Raw genomic sequence first — 15820 nt, forward strand, 5'->3', positions numbered from 1 at the left:
TGTAATCTGAGTTGGCGTGCTTGATTCCCCTTTCTTAACCACACCGCTAGTGCCTTGCTTGAAGTTCGAAAACTTCCGCTTGTTACCTCCTGATGACTCCACATGAGTCTCTTTCTTCTTAGGCTCAGCATCATCGAACTTGTTCAGGCGAATAGCCTCCTCTGTGAGAGCCACGCTCAAATCAATCGCCTCAGTAATTGTCGCAGGCTTGGAGGAGGTCACCATGCTTATGATTTGAGGAGCTAATCCCCAAATAAAACGTTCAATCCTTTTGAACTCTAGAGTGACCATGTAGGGTACCACATGCGATAAGTCATGAAACCTCTTAACGTATTCTGTGATCTTTGGACCTTCCATCTTTAAATGCTAGAACTCTGTTTCCAATCTTTGGATTTCCGCGCGGGAACAGTACTTTTTGCGCATAAGTTCCTTCAGTTCGGTCCAGGTCAGCGCGTTGGCAGCAGCTTCACCAAGTGTCTATACTTGCAAATTCCACCAAGATAGGGCTCCATCCAAGAATAGCCCAGAGATATAGGTGACTTGCTGGTCTAGTGCGCATTTGCTCATGCGAAGAACAGATTCAGTTTTCTCAGCCCAACGAACAAAGGCGACAGCACCTCTTGTGCCATCAAAGTTGACTGGCTTGCAGTCTAGAAACTGCTTATAGGTGCACCCTGCACATACGTTACAACATGAATGGCATTAGCATCCTGGCTAAAGATATCCGATTAGGTCATGGTATGTCTTAACGTCTTAGTATTACCATTGTTGGTGCACTACATCTGCTGATTACGTCTTGTATCGAGTCATTATCTTAGAACGTTAGATCTAGGCACGTAACACGAGAAATTATGAGATTGCATAGGTTTATAATGTTTGGATCGCTCATAGGTACATGGTGATAGTGGACCGCTCGTATGACACTATCTTGGGCTGCTTATGTGTCAACTTTCTGGACCGCTTTTATGACATGTATATGGACCGCTTATTGGGCCTGTCCAATAAGCGGTTCCAGTTGCCTATAAATACCTTATGAGTGGATTCATTTGTAACAATTCTTGATTTTCGTACCGAAGTGCTGCCGGATCGAAAACAGGTTGTATTCATTGTCAAATCAATAGAAAAGTAGTTTAAAGTGTATATCAAGCTATTCCTACGTCATTTACTTGTTTTCCGCACCTGTAATTGACGAAAACACCTTTGAACGACTCGTTCGGGTCGCCAAACGATCCTACAAGTGGTATCAGAGCTTCAGGAGGAGGAGTTCTACAGGAAATAGCTGAAAATTGTCGAAAATTCTGTCTTCTACTCATTCTTTTTCAGTTTCAGATATTTTTCACGGTCGAAACTTACTGAAAATCTCAGGGATTGTGCACGATAGTGTAGAGATAAATCCTTGAAAGTTTGGGGTTGAAATTCAAAGAAATAGTGGGTCAAATTGTTGTCCGAATTTGGATCGTCTTTCTGAACATTCATGGATCGCTTATTGGACCTAGTTTGAACCGCTCGAAATTGATTGTATTTGGACCGCTTATACGGTCAGGTGACTTGAACCGCTCGAACAGTAAACTTGTGAACCGCTTATTCGTACATTTCTTGAACCGCTCGAACAACATATCTTGAACCGCTCGAACAACACACCTTGAACCGCTCGAACATCATTCTTGGACCGCTCCAAATACATTATCTGGATCGCATTTAAGGATTTCTTTGGACCGCTTTTCTGTCAGTTGCCTTGAAAAACGTGTTAAGTCATCATGAATTCTGAGTTTTACAACGCCTTTGCTACATCGACTACTCCAGCCGCGATTGCTCAAGCTATGAACCTGGAAAATGAGACTGGAACCACCCAGAAACCCCCGAAACTGATGAGTATTGAAGAATACTATGGGTGGAAAGATCGCTTTGAAAACTGGGTTCAGGCAAATCATCTCAGATCGTGGGAATGCATATTGGAAAAGTACACATTGCCTCAAACAGAATTGCAAGTCATTAAACAGATATCTGAATTCTCAGAACAAGAACGTGCAATGTACAGAGCAGAGAAAATGATGATAAGTTTGTTACAGCAGGCAATTAAAGAAGATATATTCATTCTGCTACAACACGACAAAACTGCAAAGTCAATTTGGGATGCTCTTAAAGTGAAATTCGAGGGTAGTGAAAGCATGATCAAAAGCAAGAAGGCATTGCTTAAAAAGGAATTTGATTTGTTTAGCAGTTTGCCGGGAGAGGATACTAAAAAGCTAATTGAGAGATACTGCCACTTAGTGCGTTCGTTATCGATGTTGGGAGTTGAAAAAGGTCGTGAGGAATGGGTTGATAAATTGGCTGACGCGTTACCTCAGAAAGAGTGGGGAACGTATTTGATGATACTGAAAAACACGGGTGTTTATGACAAACTTACAATTGGTCAGTTTATTGAGAAAATTGAGAGTCAGGATCTTGAACAGCAAAAGATCGCGAGGATGAATAATCCTAGTGGTCAACAAGATGTTAAAATGTACTATAAAGGTAGTATTCCAGTTTCTGAAAATGAAAGAAGTCCGAAAATTCAAACCGCTTTCAGTGCTGGTGATTCATCTGAGAAAGCTGATCAGGGTTCGAACAAGAGTAGCAGCGGGTTTTCATCATTTCCGAGTGTAAATCCGAAAGAGACTAACACAAGCTTTCAGTCTCAGAGTACAAAAACCGGAAATGGATACATAATTCAGTGCAATATAGCTCTCAACCTTCCAGAAGGTCAAAGCTTCTCTGAAGACACTGCTAAAGACCACATGGCACTTCTGGGTTCAGTTCTGTTATCTTATGAAGGTCTTGTTGCTGGTCGGATCGGAAATCCTATGCTCACCAAAGAGGATTACGATCAAATAGACGCCGAGGAAATGGAACTTATGGATATCAAATGGTGTCTTGCTAGTGTTCTTCGTCGGGCTGAGAAACTCAAAACCATTACTGGGAGAAATGACTTTCTTGATGCACATATTTCTACTTTAGGTTTTGATAAATCTAAAGTTACTTGTTTTCGATGCAGGGAGAAGGGCCATTTCAAACGAGAGTGCAAAGGAAGAGAAGCTAGCGGAGCACAAAATCCATTCGGGAAAGATGATTACTACTGCAAAGCAATCTATCAACAAGTTGGTCAATCCCAAGAACCTCAGACAGCTCATGGGAGAAAGATTGAAGATTCCAAAAGAGCTTGTGTTGTAGATTTCAGCTGGAGTGATTACATATCATCTGAAGCTACAGCAGAACGAGTTATCGATCAAGATGATGAGAAACTACCAGAAGGTTTCAGTTGGGATATGTTTGTAGATGAAAAGGGAGGTTTTAAAGCTTTCATTGCAAAGATCGTCCGAGAGCCAAATTTGTTTGCTACTTGGATGAGATCTATTGGAGAGAATGTATCAAGTGGAGATGAAAAATCTGTGTCATCTGATGATAGTTCAGATAGTACTGATAGATTCTCAGAACACTCTAGGGATGTTTCAGATAATTCAGATGAAACTGTTCAAGAACAGGATGTTGTATTTGATAAAACACCATCTGATTCTAGTATATCTGATGATGATTCTGAAAAATCTGTACAATTTGATCAATCACCAGATCATAGTAGCAGTGATGATGAGGAAGAGAAACATATAAATACTGCAAAATCTCATATGTCTCCTGAAAGTTTTCATTTTTATTTTGCAGAAAAAATGGAGAAACTAAAAGAGAAACAAGCTGCTAAAGAACAACAATCTGAATCTGAAGGTGATGTTCAGAATGCTGAAAATGTTGCTGAGAAAATTGGTGAGTTTGTGAAAGAAGCAGAAAAGGTGATTGAAGTAGAAAAGGTGATTGAAGTAGAAAAAGTGGTTGAAGTTGTGAAAACAGTCGAAGTTGAAAAAATTGTTGAAGTCATCAAGCCCTGTGAGAAGTGTTTGAAAGCCTGCAAAGAGTGTGCAGCAAAAGATGACATCATCTCTGAGTACGAGAAAAAGAAAGAGCAGTTATTGTTCAACCTCAATTATGTGAAGGAATCGTACGACGTGTTGAACAAAACAGTAACTGGTCTCCAAACAACAAACTCAGAAAGAGAACAGGCGCTGACAATAATGAATGCAACGTTAATGTCAAAGCAAAAAGCTATAAATTTCTACATTGAAGAAAGTGCAAAATGGAAGCAAGAGTTGGAAACTGAAAAGATTGAAAATGAGAGGATTAGGAGGTTATTGTTGAGCTATTCTACCTCTGATTATGTTATTGATCGTGTTTACCCAACTGTTGCAGGTATGGAAGCTTTTCAAGCTGAGAAGCCGAAAGAAAAGAAAGATTGTGGTAAGAAACCGACCGTTAGCTATAACAAGTGTCCGCCTCCAATTTGGGATGGGTATTCACCTAGGAAACCAAATGAGGAACAACTTGCAAAAGCAGTCAATATACAGCTTAAAACAGATACAACTGATGTCTTACCAGAAAACATTGATGTGACGTTTACCTCATCCGATACTGATCATGAGTCTGAAATAATCAAAAAGATGGTCGATCAAGTGTTGGATACTGATGAGGAGACAGAATCAAAATCGGAGTCTGAAAAGCCAAATTCGTCTGTCAAAAGTCAAAATTCGTCGATTAAACGGTCTTATAGTAAAGAATTTTTGTTATCAAAGGCAGACTTGGATGATGAAACATTCGAAGTTGTTTATACTTTGAATGGTTCTGACAAATTATATTACAACAAAAAGTTTCCGATAATGAGTATCAAAACAGAATTAATCAACAAAACTTTTAAACTAATAGAGGTTAATATTCCTGAATTAAAAGTTTTGAAAAATTTTGATAAACCTAAAAAATATACTTCCAGAGTTCAACAACGTCTAAACAAGAAAAAAGGTTATAATTCTGGTTCTGGTTTTCAAAAGAAACCTAACCAAAATCGTAGCTACAAAAAGAAAGGTTTAGGTTTTGTTCCACAAGAAAATCATAAAAATGAGAAAAATTCTAATTCAAACACTGAATTTGTGACAGGTGGAAGCTCGGAAGATGAACAGCAGAAACCATTTTGGAAACAAACTAACAAAGAGTTTCTTGCTGAAAAGAGAAAGAATGGAACTGGAGTATTTCATCCAAGAAATAATCACACCTGTTTGAAATGCAATGAAGCTGGTCACATTGCATCGGATTGTTCGAAAGATATCAAAGCAAAACAGGGAGCTTCTCAGAAGATGAAAGACAAAGTTGAAGAAAAATCTGAGAAATTCAAAATTTTTAAAAATTCGAAAAATGAAGTTGGAGAATGTTCAAAGAAAAAGACAAAATTTTACAAAAGACAAGGAAATGACAACCAAGTGTGGGTTGCTAAAAAGGTAGAAGAAAAAGTCGGCGATGAATCTGGTTCCACAAAGCCAGAAGAGCCACAAGTTATGGAGAAAAGTTCAGAAAATGATGATGTTCTTCCATCATTGAAGTTTGAGGAGGTTAAAAAGAAAATTGGAAAAATTGAAATTTCAAATCAATTTTATGATGATGAAAAAGAATTTGATGTCGAGAAAACATTCAACGGGAATGTTAAGAAGATATTTGGGAAAATGTTGAGTGGTAAAGCTAAAGGGGTAAAAGACTTTTACGCAACTAAAAAGGCGACATACAACCCTACAGCTGAAGAGTTGAAAGCCCTCAAGTCTGAGAAGACTTGGAGGGAAGTTTGCTTCCCAGAATAGTCAAAGGACTATGCCGGAGATCCCAAGTTTATATCGTGGATCAGGAATCGGCATCATTCTAGTTTATGATATGTTTGTTTGAATGATTGTGATTCATGTTTGGATGTTTTGCAGGTGAAAGGACTACGCCGGAGCTTCCAGGTGGTTAATTGCGAAGCAGGAATCGGCATTTTAATTGGTAAAATGGTGATGTAGACGTAATATTCCTACAATTGGTAGTTTTTGGGTATCTACAAGTGGTAATCTTGATCCCACAAGTGGTATTTGTGGTTAAATCTTGAAAAGTTTGTATACTTTGAAGTGATTACATTTACAAGTGGTACAGGAGGCTATTAAATGCAAATGGTAAATCAGGGACATTAAATTGTACTTGATTTACTATTCATGGCAAAAGATAGACAAGATGATGAACCACATCCCCGTTCTTAAAATTGATAGACCTACAAGTGGTTGTTATCAACACAAATTCATTTTCCGGAAAAATCATTTTGATTAAAACAAACTTAAGTGTTTTGAAATCTAAATGAGAAAATGGTTTGTGATAGGGGGAGTTCAGATTGTTTATGCCTAGTGGATGGCGATTTGATGTGTTTCAGTGTCAGTTGTCAAGTTTTTGTACAGTTTTGTTTTTTGCATTTTATGTTTCTAGTAGATCAAATATCTAGAAGTTTTCAAATTTTCTTTAAAATGTGTTTGCATTTTAGGGGGAGTAGGGAAATTTCATAAAATCCAAAAACATTTGAAAATTTGAAAAAGCCAAAAACATGATAAAATTCAAAAATGAGTTTTGTTGCGAAAAAGAGGAAATGATAGGGCATCAGTGGACTATCACGGCACGCTAAAGAATTGAATAGTCTAAAAAGTGTTAAACAATCTTACTGCGGATGTGTCAGTAGATTTTTGCACATTTAGTAAATTGAAACGAGATATAAACCTAATTCAAACTTGCTTAATTCGTGGGTAACTATTCTTGAATATATGGGTAACCCCCGAAATCTTGTTTGAAAGGTCCCGTATTCTGAGATACTAGGTCTTTATGCTCAATGATATCTGGGGTATTATCCCGGGACTTCTGCTGTATGGAAATACTGACCTAGTCCCCGGATAATACTTTCTGCTAAAAGCTTTGAAACATAAGCTTCGCCCTCAGCATGCTGATGAAACAATAAAATTGATAGTCGCTGCTGTTGAAATGCAAAAAGATCCTCTAAAGGGGACCCACCAAAAGTCGAGCCGTCATCTCTCTGCTGAACGGAAGTTCTGACCTGAGCTCTCACGGTTTCGCATCTACCCCTCTACAGATGTCATCTGTGGTATACTCACCTGTAAGATTGAATATTTGGGATCTGGATACGGGAGTATATTCAAGTGGAGTGATACACAATTAAGTTTAAGTCTCTAAAACATTAATATCGTATCTCGAATCGATTGAAATTTGTGTGAAGATTTAAGTGGACAAACATACTGACAATCTAGGTAAATTGTTTATAACTGAATATGAAATCAAGCTTAACGGTGTTGGTGATAGGTTTCATAAACTGATATGATCCTTTTGCACGAACTCACAAAAATATTGTTTGTAAATATTTCATTCTTTGCATTTTATTTTCTCATATTGAAAATCCAAAGAGATTTTAGTGTGTTTTAGCATAAATTTTTGAATAAGTCAAAAAGATTTTCGACAACTGATGTTGGAAAACTGATTTTCAAAATTCCGTGTGCTAAACATGATGAACAGCTTTTGAGGGGGAGTGTTTGTATAAATCTGATTGTTAAATCTGATTGTTAAATCTGATTGTTAAATCTAATCTTCTTCAAGTGGTTCATCATAGATTGTTTTCGAGGGGAGTCAAATGCTGGTGCATAGTTGTTGAAATCAATTTGTAAAAGAAATTTACTTTGAGGTAGAGTCTATGCAGGAAAGCCAGGCGTTGATCCTGAAGATGTTACTGAAGATGAGAATACCAGTAAATCGAGAGGGGGAGTCTGTAAATAGAGAAAGAAAAGCTCGAAGACTGATCAAGACTGACGATGTGAAGATACAGCCTGGTGTGACTCGATAGTCGACTCCATCAACATCTGAGGGGGAGTCTGTTGGTGCACTACATCTGCTGATTACGTCTTGTATCGAGTCATTATCTTAGAACGTTAGATCTAGGCACGTAACACGAGAAATTATGAGATTGTATAGGTTTATAATGTTTGGATCGCTCATAGGTACATGGTGATAGTGGACCGCTCGTATGACACTATCTTGGGCCGCTTATGTGTCAACTTTCTGGACCGCTTTTATGACATGTATATGGACCGCTTATTGGGCCTGTCCAATAAGCGGTTCCAGTTGCCTATAAATACCTTATGAGCGGATTCATTTCTAACAGTTCCTGATTTTCGTACCGAAGTGCTGCCGGATCGAAAACAGGTTGTATTCATTGTCAAATCAATAGAAAAGTAGTTTAAAGTGTATATCAAGCTATTCCTACGTCATTTACTTGTTTTCCGCACCTGTAATTGACGAAAACACCTCTGAATGACTCGTTCGGGTCGCCAAACGATCCTACAACCATGAGGTGGGTTGTTGTTGCCAGTGTTGCCTGAGTTGCTTCCACTAGTCCCTCCTTGAGAGGCGGCGTATTGTGCAATGGCAGCAGCGATGATTTGCTGGAGTTCTGCCTCATTGGTAGGCATTTGCGGTTGTTGACGTCTCAGCGGCATCTTCTAAAGATGTGTTTATGTTGGTCAGGACCTAGTAAAGCGTACGTATATAATGATAGTAATAGTACATAACATCTCATGTTATCAATATATCATTCACATATCATCTCATGTCACAAATATCATTCACACAACATCCCATGTCATAAAAATATAAATAATCAATCAAGCATCAAATATGATGAGAATACTGCGATTGCCATATATCGAGACCACATAGTAAGTGTACATGTACATCACAGTGTCATACAACATCAGTCGACTAAGGGCTACATCACCCTAGTCCAAAAACTATCTCAAACCAGTGTCAATACATCAAATACATGTCAACAAAAGTCAGAATCATAATGTAGTCTCCAAAAATGTTGTGCAGTCAAAAGCAATCGCCGTCTTCTCACCAACATCTACCCATACGGTACTGATGAGCTCTACACAAATGGCGGTGGAGGAGGGGGAAAGTGAGTGTAAAACAAACGACGCAACTGGAGCCAGTCCTCCTCCATGGCTCTTTGAGTACGTAAGAAAGAAGCAACCTGCAGCTCTAAAGTGAGAAGACGTGCAGCATAATCCGGTGGTAAAGGTCGAGAGGGCTGCAAAGGAGAGTAGGTCTGACCCTGGCACTGACACGGCAGCGGCTGAGCTCTCTCAAGCTCCTGAATGCGTTGTGTGTGTGCCTCGTGCTGAAAAACAAAAGACATCAAAACGTCCTCAATAGAGTGCCCCATATGGAAAGGATGGTAGGGGTCGGTCGGTGGCATAACAGGTGGTGATGACCAGAGAAACGGCTCCCTGGCTGGATCAAAAGGTGCCACATGAAATGGAGAAACAGGGGGTAAAACAGGTGAAAACTGAGGCATGAAGGGAACAGACGTCGGCACATGCCCAAAGGGATGGGCTGAAGAACCCTCTCCAGGTCGGGCTGGAGGTGTAAACTGAGGAAATGAAAAGGAGGTATCAACGTGACGGGTATCAGTGGTATGAGGGGGAATAGGTGGAACCTCATCATCAGCAGGAATCCACCCGTGCTGGGTGTGCTCATCTCGTGGGTCCATGTGGGTCGCGAACAGTGCATGCTCGGGCTCTAGTGGAACGGGATCAGGTGGGGGAGCAACAAGAGGGTCAACAGGTGCATCAGCAATAAGTGGGGGATCAACGTGATCAGTAGCAATGTCATGATCGCCCTCCAATAACGGAGCATCCACAGGGTGATCATCAGCAGGTGGGTCAGCAATCACAGGCTCAATAGGCATGCCAACATGAACGGGGTCATGCTCAAGCACAGGGTCTAGAGCGGCTGCCTGCTCAGGGGCGATGGCAGGCTCGGGATCATCAAAGGCCATCTCAAAATCAAACTCAGGGTCAATGGGATCAACTGGGTCAGCTGGGTCGACCGGATCCTCCATAGGCTGATCCATAGGTATAAACTCTATATCCTGATCCGGGTCGAATCCTGGGGGAAAGATAGGATCGGAATCCTCCACATCATCGTGGTCGAAAGCAAAGCTAGGAATAGGGGCAGCAGAGGATGCCTGGTCAGGATCTGAACCATGTGAAAAGTGCTGTGCGCTCAGAGTGTGGGAAGGTGCGGAGGCCACAGACTCGAAGGAGTCTGGAGCAGGTGAGTGTGCAGGTGACTCCGCAGCTGGAGCATCTGCGAGCAGTAAAAGTCCTCTGTCGGCTATAAGGGCCTCGCCCTCCTCATCGTCCTCTAGGAGATCATCGTCAAACAGACCAATATCGCCATCAGCCTCGGCGTCAAGAAGTAAATCGTAGGCAGGGTAAACAGCTAAGGGTATGGGAGCAGGGATCTCCACAAGCGGTAGGTCCCCAATAAGAGGGCTATCGACGAGCTCATCAGCCTCGTCAGGTAGCGCGAAGGGCTGAAAGTCGTCCTCGTCCGTGCTAGTAACGTCCGATGTGTGCACCTCATGCTCTGAAGATGCTAGGCCATCTGATACTATAGGTCTAGGGCCTGTGGTGTCTGAGTCGCCAGTGCCGGGCGAGTCCATGTGTCTGTAACATAAACACAAATATGCACAAATAATCAGTCATACAATCAGGTATACACATTAGTCACCAAGTAAGAAATCACATAATTCTCCTAGTCCCACTAGCCTCCCAGTCTCCTAGACTGACACTCCTAGTCCCACTAGCCAAATTCCTCCCAGTCTCTAAGACTGCTCTATCATCTACCTCGACCTCTTAGATCGAGCCTCGGCCTCCAAGACCGAGCCTCAGCCTCCAAGACTGAGCCTACTCTTCCTAGTCTTCATAGCTATCTACCTCGATCTCTTAGATCGACCCTCGGTCTCCAAGACCGAGCCTCAGCCTCCAAGACTGCGCCTAAAAATAATATATAAAATGTGCTCAACATTTGTTTGTAAAAACATTTTGGATCTAGACTTAAGTGGTATGCAGTAAAAGTGTTTTCGTGAGAGCCCTGGTGATCATAGTCTAGACTCGAGAAGGAATCCTAGTTCGCTATGATCAGAGCTCTGATACCAAGCTGTCACACCCTGGCTTTGCGGAAGCGTGGTTAATTTGGTGTGACTTCTTAATACCATAGCTTAACCATAACAAGCTATATGAATTTAAAAACCATGCGAGATCATCCATTAATTTAGGTTCGAAAAGTAAAATACCATAACATTGTCTCAGCGGAAACACATCCTAACAACATAAACAGTGTTCAACAGACACAAACATCATCATGACATAAACACAGTTTAAGAACTGTGACTCGTCCAGGAAAAAGTCACATCCCTTAAACTTGGATGACCTCGTAACTAGTGCAGCGGGAAAACGTGCCATACCGTGCCAGATCCTTTAATTCCCTGAAATACATGTAAGTTGAAAAATCAACAATAATGTTGAGCGAGTTCATGTGTAAGTGAGCAAATAAACCTTTGTTTGTATAAAACCCTGGTATGTAGCAAATAAGGAAAAAGAGATCACCAATGGTTTGCAAGGCCATTGATATGTGTGAAATGCAAGTAGGAAGGCTCAAACCTAGCAGATTTATGCGTTGGGAACAAAGTCACCCCGAGGTCCGTTATGCTGGGCCTGGGGCTGGGCTCGCTACACCCAGATAGATCTACCGCTCCTGCCCCTCGGTCCTATCCTGAGGATTAATGACCTCAAGTTTCCGCCTACCCATTCACATGATCTAAGTAATAACCCTCCTTACGCTAACCATACCATGTAAGAAATATTCGTAATCATAGTAACATGTATTTCACCCCCGCAGTTTGGAAAACTGAAAACAGTTAAGAGAAAAGGGGAACATGAACTCACAGCGGTGCGTCGCTACCAAGTATGTCTCCAAGTCAAGCAGCTGTGCAACGACCTACATGTACTAACTCTATTAGACGGACGGCCGTGCCTTAGCTTTATGGTTTAAGTTTTGGGAAATAGTTAGACAACTATTTCGTGTTTACATTCTGTGCATACTTGGTAATTATTTTCCTTCCCAAGGATGGGGGATTTAATACATGTGTGTTCGAAATATATTATTAAGTCTCACTTAAAATATATCTTATTTCTAACTTCAAAATATAAATATTTTTCTCAAAAATATTATATTTTCTATTATATAAGATTTTCCCAAAATAATACCTTAACAAAAATACGCGTTCATAATTATTTCCGTAAAATGCGTAAGTTATGTTTTAACGATCGAGTGGTAATAATAATTACCGATGTAACTTATATGTTTATCGTGAAAGCGTTCGTATTATTTTGGATTCGTTAACGTTCGATAATATTATTTTCACCCTAAAAATAATATTTATGTATCTTCACAAAATAATCATAAACACACATCAAGTGACGTTGTGAAAAATATATTTATTAAATATATTTATCACGTTTAAATTTTGTGAAAATCCCACCTCCGATATTTTGTAAATAAAGTCGTGGCGAAACTTATATTTTGAAAACATGTCGAAAAGTATTTCTAACACTTATAGTGAAAATAATTCTAAGTGTTAGGTTTTTGGAAAAATTTCGCCAGAGTTTCCTCTGTAACTGGAGGTGGCCACGCTTTCAAGCGTATCATTTTCTTTTATAAATCAATCAACCATTTTTCTTATTTAACCAAAACAATATTTCAACACAACAAACTAGTTAATAAATATGTAAATCGCATAAATCACATGAACTTGTAGTTTTCATAAATTATGAAGTAAATCCCATTACTTTTAGCGGATCTTTATAAAGTAATCCGATCTCGTAAAAACCTTGCTTTTAAAGAAATCCCGTCTCTACATCTTCTTGTAAATTTTACAAAAATTGTTATTTTGTCGAAACTTTGTGCTACACAAGTGTTTACACACTTGTGTGTTCTAAAAATCATTCTTGTTAACGTAAGATCCGTCTTTAGGAAAACATGATTTCTTTTATACTTGGTTCTTTGAAAATACCACTTGTAGATCCGTAGATCTACTAGTTTTAAACACTATTTCACAAGTAAAATCGCTTTTACACAAGTTCATGATTTGTGTGTGGTAGAGTTTCATCCTTTAACCCTTGTTATTTTCAAAACAACCTTATGTCATGATCCATGATCATGACCAACCCGGGTTAAATGATGATCCGAGCTACCACAACATAGATCGGGTCCAAATAACCACACAAATCAAACACTACAAGATTTACACAACAAACAAGCTTTTAACCATCAATATTAGTGTTTTTAGTAGACTTTTGTGTGTCATCTTGTAATATTACGAGTTTTAACCGTTACAAGTCATATTAACCATCTTAAAATAGTTCGAGAAGGTGATTTAAGCAACTTACTACTAGCTCGAGGCTAGGGAAGAATCTAGACGCAAAACGGGTGGATAAAAGCAATAGAGTGAGGTCCTTTGAGCTCCGAATGCACCAAGCCTCCTTATACGGGATCCTTCACGTTTGTATGAACTTGGAATGTGATGAAGGAAATCGAAAATATGATGGATGGATATAGGGGATCTCGACCGAAGCCTTTGAGAGAGAGAGGGAGTGTTTGAGTGGTAAAATGTGAATGTTAATGATCATTGTGCATTCCCTTGTTACTTATAGACAATGCTTAAGGCTATAATCCAAAGGATCTTATGTCACTTAGATTTTAGGCACCCTTGATTAAAATAATCAAAGGAGGACAATGTATGTCCCCTCTTGGGGACGGTTTAGTTAGATGGGGGGGGTGGGTCTTGGTTCAAATCTAACTAATAGTTAGTTAATAGTTAGGTTAGATTAGTTACGTTTAGGGATTAACCCGGTTAGTAGTGTGTTATGCTTTATGGCGGGTGTTAGGGTATTCAGGGACCCTAACTGGCTCAGAAAAAGATAAATAATGTTATGGCAATATTTCCATGTTCCGGGTATAGTCCGGTTGTTCAGTTGGATAGTAATCCGTTAAAGCGTTAAACAAAGCTTTAAAGTGTCGTTAATACCGTTTTTAGTGACACAACTTATTCCCGACACTTTGGAAAGTGTCTAGTAATATTTTTCTCATGTTTTGGCACTTTATTAGTTAGCTAGAAGCTGAATTGTTTATTAAAGTGCTGAGTTTTGTGCTTAGAGTACGTTTTAGGCACATCCAGTCATTGTAACTTATTCCTAGAGACGCAGTTCTACAATCCTTGTATCTCTACACTCACTGTTAGTGTAGTAAACTATCTCGGGCTCATACAGGCCTTAGAGGCAGTGTCTGCCTGATGCTGGCTTTATCAGCATGTTTTGATAGGTTATCCGTTCATAGTGCTACTGTGCTTTTGTGCATCATGTTTGTCACTAAGGTTCAGCATGTAAATAATGTAGTGACAGTAAATAAAGTATGATGCAGGTATGTGCATGTATCAGTAATCAAGTAGCAGTTTATCCACAATTTCAGGTAGGCACAGTAATTAAGCAGTAATTAATTGTTAATTAAGTCGTACGGATACCTGGTTTATTGAGGGTTGTCACAGTAATACAATACAAGCACTTATATATAGGAAGTACCAGCGGCGTATCCACCATGCTTGTATCACATTACATACGTTTCGTTACTTAAACCACTTACCCAAACAAACCACCAATGTAAATTTGCCCATGTCTAAACCAAATTGTCAAATGTCATTGTGAAAACCATGTCAAAATGTCTATGTCAAATGTCAATCATGTAGTGTGTAAACAAAATGTCATGTATGGCAAGTGAAATATGTATCTACTAAACCATAGGTGAAAATGCACAAAACAAGGTATTGAAGTAAAACTCGGTTTAAATCAACGTTATGTTTCGTGGAAATGCATGCTACACTGAATACAAACATTTATATGGTATTGTAAAAATGCATACATTCAAGCCTTGTGACTGTGGTGATAAACCTTTAAACAAATTAAAGGTCTATCGGTTTTTATGTTTAAATCGAATTCGGTCATTCCTTCCATCCAAACATACCCAGGATGTCAGGAACGGGAGTTGTCAATTCCTATGGTACCATTACCTACTAACGAGCGGCGTGATCAAAGTTAATGAATGTATATGGTCCCACTTAAACAATCCAAATGTCATACCCAATATGTAACCATGTGAAGAAAAACAAATGCACTAAGTATGATGAACATACATAGCGTGAAAAGGTAATGTAAACAATGTACTAAGTATGCGCTAAACGAACATACGTAGCATAAAATGTCATGTAAAACGATGTACTAAGTATGCACACGATGGACATACATAGCAAAAACACGATGAAAAGCATGTACTATATGTGTACTATTGAACATAACAAGCAATATGATGTGAAAACATGGAAAGCATGAAAGTAACAAGTAGGCACATGTGTTTCACCCCAAAATGTTTGAAAAATAGTAAAAGAGGGGTACTATGTACTCACTTGAGATTGCTTAGAAGTCGTAGGATAACCACCAAGCAATGCTAGAAGATCACGGAAATCAAACGGCACCTATATAGGTATCTACATTAATAAACGGACCTATCGGAGGATCGGGTAGTACGAGGGTCCGTAAACCAAATAAGTAGGGGAACTTATGTAATATGGTTTAACAAAGCCTACATACTAAAGCGAAACCTATCCTAAGTGCTTTTGACCCGTTACGACCCGCTTAGGTAGCTTATGCTACTTTAACGCGTCGTTCGCGTAAAACGCGTTTGGAATGCCTAACTAGCCCTATGACAAGCAAGATATGCCTTAACATGTTTAATATTGTTGTTAAATCAGTTTGGATACCAAAAATTATGTTACATAGGCTTAAAATGAATTTTGGCGCAAAAAGGGTATTTTGGTAATTTACCTAAGGCATAAGAACTACTTATCATACAACTACTTAAACGTTGTGACCATAAGGTATAACCTCGGAAGGTTATTCCCTATACACTATGGTCACCTAAAGTGTTTGGTCGGATTCCAAAG

This window comes from Helianthus annuus, chromosome 10, assembly GCF_002127325.2.
Source record: "Helianthus annuus cultivar XRQ/B chromosome 10, HanXRQr2.0-SUNRISE, whole genome shotgun sequence".
Taxonomy (NCBI): Eukaryota; Viridiplantae; Streptophyta; class Magnoliopsida; order Asterales; family Asteraceae; genus Helianthus; species Helianthus annuus.